Source organism: Lutra lutra, chromosome 8 (genome assembly GCF_902655055.1).
Source record: "Lutra lutra chromosome 8, mLutLut1.2, whole genome shotgun sequence".
Taxonomy (NCBI): Eukaryota; Metazoa; Chordata; class Mammalia; order Carnivora; family Mustelidae; genus Lutra; species Lutra lutra.
In genome coordinates this window covers 61,621,776-61,627,083 of record NC_062285.1, presented here as the reverse complement: position 1 = coordinate 61,627,083, position 5,308 = coordinate 61,621,776, and the positions used below count along the sequence as shown (strand labels likewise).

General features: G+C 43.6%; 1 long non-coding RNA gene across 1 annotated transcript; it reads right to left on the bottom strand.

Annotated features, from left to right (window-relative positions):
* Positions 1-829: 829 nt before the first annotated feature.
* LOC125106354 (uncharacterized) lies at positions 830-4,817 on the bottom strand. The gene is made up of 3 exons (XR_007129312.1): positions 4,670-4,817; positions 3,639-3,825; positions 830-937 (listed from the first exon to the last, which is right to left on the bottom strand). It is a non-coding gene; the product is annotated as an uncharacterized LOC125106354 (long non-coding RNA).
* Between the last annotated feature and the right edge of the window lie 491 nt (positions 4,818-5,308).

Here is a 5,308-nt window from a genome sequence, read left to right as displayed (position 1 = left end):
GGGTATTATGGTAATTGAAGGCTGCTTTTCAAAATACAATCCAAAACTGGGAGGGAGCCTACCCTTTTTTAACTTAATAAGGTAGGGAAATGATACTAACAGGAGACTGACTTTTGCAATGTAAGGTGGTCTCACTCAGAGACCAGATCGTTGTGAGGGACTCCTCCCCAACCACCTCCACCCACAGACAGCTGAATCTTCCCTACGTAGCCATGGAATCATGGGGAGTAGATAACGGGTATAACTGAAAACTTGCTCTGATGGTCAGGACACCAGAGAAGTGGAGACCACAGGGAGAGAGGAACTCTAGGGGAGAGGGAGAGAATGCATAGAAGAGTGGCAAGGGGTGGGGAGTCACTCACTAGCTGTTGCTGGGGTGCCATCTGAGGCTCCCAAAAGTAAGGAAGTGGGTCCCACTCGCATGGTTAGCACCTAGGAATGAGTTAATCTAGCAATGCCACTCTCAATTCCTTGCACAATTTGATCTTGTACAGGATGGATTATGTCACTGTATGAGATGGATTGCGTCACTTGCTCTTGAGTGAAGAGCCCGATGTACAGTCTTTTGGGTTTTGGATATGTTGATTTGAGGTGGTGGTTGGATAAGATCCTCTCTCACCATCCATAAGCAGTTTGTCTGAACCCCTTGAGTGGGGAAAATGGATTGAGAACAGAGTTTCTTCTGGATCAATCCACCACCAGGAGACATTGTCTTCTGACCCTTGTACCCCATCCACATCAAAGTGAGGATATATTAAAATTTGAAATAAAATTTCATAGCATAATATTATTGTTTTGCTATTATTATTATTATTTTAAGTTACTCATTTCTGAACACATCTTCCCTCCTCCAGTGAAGAATGTGTACAATGGCTAAGTAAGTCAGTCTTTGTCAGTGACTCTGACCATGTCTTCTTTGGCTGGTGTCAGGATCCCTCTAGATTTAAGGTGAAACAAGAATAAATTAGGTTAAGACATGTGTTGAAATTATGGGATCCCATAAAATGAAATTTTTAGTGATCAGAATGTATTATTTTAGAGCTTATAAAAATTTCAAATATTGGATGAACGAAAAAGAATTTAAGTGATTGGATCTATTATTATTTTAAGCCTCAGGTAAAATATTTTAAAACCCCAGCCTTTGAGTGTTACTAGAAATTTGGGGCAGAAGAAACAAGTAATGTGCCAGTATATTTGTCATAGTCCTAGACTTCATTCAGAGCGAAGAGGTTTGGGTTTAGGAATGATTTGAGACCACTCTTTTTCTGCAATTTGCTGTTATCACCCTGATTCAATTCCATAAACTAGGGCATTGATCAGGATACAAAATGTAGTCAGGGAAAGGTTGATCCAATGAACACAGGCAGTATATACGATGAAAATCCTAAAAAGTACCCATGACAGAAAAGCTGGGGGAAATTTGGGCTTGGTGTCATGGAGCTGCTATCTTCCTTCATTCTATTGTTTGTGACCTTGACTACTTCCATCATGATGAAAACCCCTGGAATCAAATCACTGACATGTTTATGACTCTCTAGTCACGTTTGGTAGTTATTAATACGAGAGAGGTGGCAGGGAGACTTTCAACAGATGGTGCCTCCTGTCAAGAGAAAAGGAAAGCCTTCCGGTAAAGATCCCAGAGCCTGGCTGTAAGCTTTGTTCTCAGTCAGACTCTTAAAGTGGGGCGGGGAGGTGGGGGGTCTGAACTATTCGCCCTCAACCTAATCTAAAAGAGGGAAAGATAACAGCACCGAGATCCTTTGTGTTGGTGGCAGAGAATACTACCATTACCCCTGCTACTCGCTGCTACTCCCACCAGTAAGGGTACTAGAGGCTAGAGCAATGACTTGGTACTTACTGTGTTCTAAGGATGGTTCTAAGCACATTCCCTACATTAACCAACTTAATTGTCACAGCAGCGGTAGACACCACAACTACCCTCTTTTTGCAGATGGGGAAACTGAGGCCCAGAGAGGTCCCACCTCTGAGAAGTGGAGGAGCTGGGATAGTTGCCAATAGGTGAACGAGACTGAGAGCTAAAGCAAGGAACAGAGGGTTTTTCTGTAAGGGTTAGAAACGTCACTTGGAAAAAAGCTGTTCCGTCTTTGAAGCCACCGCTAACACTGAGGAGAGGAAGTGATGTCAGCTTCCCAGCCCTGGGCTCCACTTGGCCATGAGAAGAAGGGCCGAGAACCAGGACAGAGGGTGGGAGGGGGGCTGCAGCCCAGACCCTTCTATTCTACAGCCATGCACCCCGGAATCTTACAATGGAGTTGGAAGGATGGCTGAGGAGACGCTAAACTTCTCTGGGGCCCTGAAATATCATAAGCACTTAAAGTTGGGTTACAGGGACCCCCCCCCCCTTTTTTTTTTTGGTCCTAAGTAAGCAGACTTTTTCAGTTAGCTGAACAGGCATCTGGAGCCCATTTTATTTGTGTCTTTTTTTTTTTTTTTTCCCCTAAACCTCCTGTCCCTGACAGACAGGAACAACAAGGATAAAGGCTAGGATAAAAGGGAGGAGATCCTACCAGATTTTATGGAGATGTATGTGAACAGGAAGGAGACCTTCAGGCAGAATTTATTTATAGCTCTATGGGGTGTTTGGATTTGTGGTTATGGGTATGAGCACTCAGGAACTGTGACGTTTAAATTCCTTTAATGTTCTTAGAAGGTGCCCGGGAGGATTCATTATTTTAGTTTTCATATTAATGCTGTTGGGAAAAGTTAAACAATTTGGAACAAATCATTTCTTCACAGAAATTCTTCCTGGTGCCTCTTCAGGTGTGGTTAACTTGGGCATTCGCTGGTATGCCACGCTTTGAATGTAGAATCATCACTGTTACTTGGACCCTTTGTTGTGGACAGAGGTTCCACTCGGCATGTTGGACAGAAGGCACCCTCCCTTGCTGCCATGTTTTACCCTAGCCCCTCATTACTGTGTTCAAGAAATCACTCCTCTCTCTACCCCTAATTATGCCCCTGAGTACTTTATGGTAAGTGTGACATTTTTCTCTTGACAGACAGTATTATAGTATAGAACTGTCCTTGTCACTCTTTATTGTTTTTAATAACTATGAAATCTCTTACAAGAGGTCTAGAGCTTCATCCACATATGTTGATGGCACTACTCTATCAGTCCTGAAATGGTCAAGGTCACAGACAATGTGCCAGAGGAAGGAAGACAGTGAATACACTATTATAAATAGATACGGGCCTTGAAAATGACCCTTTCAGACTCGGGGACATTAGTTGGCAATGGGAAGGAAGTGATGAAATGCAATAATTTTATTTTACTTAGGGAAGTCTCTAGGTGTATGCCGAATGTTTGCTGTTTCATCTGACTGGCATGTTAGCACGTCAGACGTTTAAACATTTATCATAGTTATTTCATGATCATGAAAGTGAATTGAAAGATAAGGATGGGGGGCACCTGGGTGGCTCAGTGGGTTAAAGCCTCTGCCTTCGGCTTAGGCCATAGTCTCAGGGTCCTGGGATTGAGCCCCCCATCGGGCTCCCTGCTCAGCGGGGAGCCTGCTTCCTCCTCTTTCTCTGCCTCTCTGCTTACTTGTGATCTCTGTCACATAAGTAAATAAATAAATAAATAAGTAAAATCTTAAAAAAAAAAGAAAAACTAGTACTGAATCCCATTTCCTTGCCTCTTGATCTCTCATTCATCCACAGTAGATATATTTTAACAGTGCAACATCTAACAGGTCTATTGGTTTTGTTTATGGGTGCTTGAAAATGTCCCCAAGGCATTTAGTTTGGACTTGGCACTGCCGAGGCTGATGATCTGGGCTTAAAAGACTTCCGAAGTCTCAGCATCTGGAAAGAGGGAGAAGCAACAAAACAGTATCTCCGCCTACAGCAATAGCACCAAAAATAATGACAATAGCATTAATTGGTGTCCATGAACTTTAATGTTAACCCCTTCAACCACCCTGTTTAGACAGGTATTATCACAACAGTATAAGGGATCAAGGGTTCAGGCAGTGAGGTTAGACCTTGGGGAAGTTCATTAACCCCTCTCAGAATGGCAATTTCTTCATCTGTAAAGGAGGAAGCATTATTATTACTTAAAACAATGATTAATACTGCCTCAGAGTTTTTCTCTGAAAAGTGCATGAGTAACACATGTAAACACTTAGCACACTGTCTATATTATTGTTGCTAATTATCATCATCATTGTCCCTGTCCCCATTTTTCAGATGGGGGAAGCACGAGCACAGAGATTCAAAAGGTTGGCAAATGGGAGGCAGGAATCAAACAGGGGGGCACTGGGCTCCCAAACCCTTCCCAAGTCCCTGCTGGTCACTGACAGCCCCCACCCCACCACATTACGGAATGGTGCCTTTTGGGGAAGGAAGCCACTGGAGTGCGGGAGTGCAATGTAGCCTTTGGCCAGGAATCTAACTCTGACTTTGGGAAGATGTGAGAGGACGTGGGGAAAAGCAGTTATTTATAGTCAGGGCCTCTGGGGCCTCAGAAGCTGCCTCTGACTGGTGCCCTTCTCCCCCCTGCATTCCTGTCTTCTCCCAGGGGTGTTGCCCTTTCCAAGAGTGCTAGTTGCCCAACACTGGAAAACGTTTATCAGGTTACTCAGGCCCACTCTCTGTAAACTCGCTGAATCCCCTGGATAACGAAAAAAAGAGAAGGGGAATAACCTACCTGTGGGATATCCCGCCTCCTCCCCACTTAGTTGTATAGACCTATGTGCTTTGCTTGTCTGCACCGTGCCACTCAATTTAAGCAGCTTTATTTGTAGCATCTTGTAGCAAAATCAATGCTAATCTTGTATAAGCATTGCCACAGTGGGAACATAACATCATAAGAAGTTGCCCTGGTCTTCTATCTAGGTAGTTCCTTTTCTGGTAAGACATAAGCATTTGTATAGTGCAATGCCTCGCCCCTTGCAAAAATGTGGGAGGAGAGGCGCTTTTTGAGGTTGAAGATTTCTTTGTACGACATCCAACAAGTCTTTGTTTTGCACTCTTGTCTGTTTAAGTGTTTTTAGAAAATTTTTTTTTCTGCAATAGTCTGGTAGGGATTGGTGAATTCACGTTCCCCTCTGTATTTTCAGCTCTGGGATTCTCTTTGGTGTTAGACTTAGTTGTTTGTGTTTATTCCCCCTGTTGGGACACAGGCTTCTTGCAGACAAGGACAAGGCTTTCTTCTCTTCCCTTGCACCTGGTACAGTGCATTGCTCAATAAACATCGGCATGCAGAGAGCTAGTGGATCGCTATGTACTAATTTGGGCTAAACCTTCTCGCTGGCCGCTAAGCTGACAAATGAGTGAAAAGGAGAAG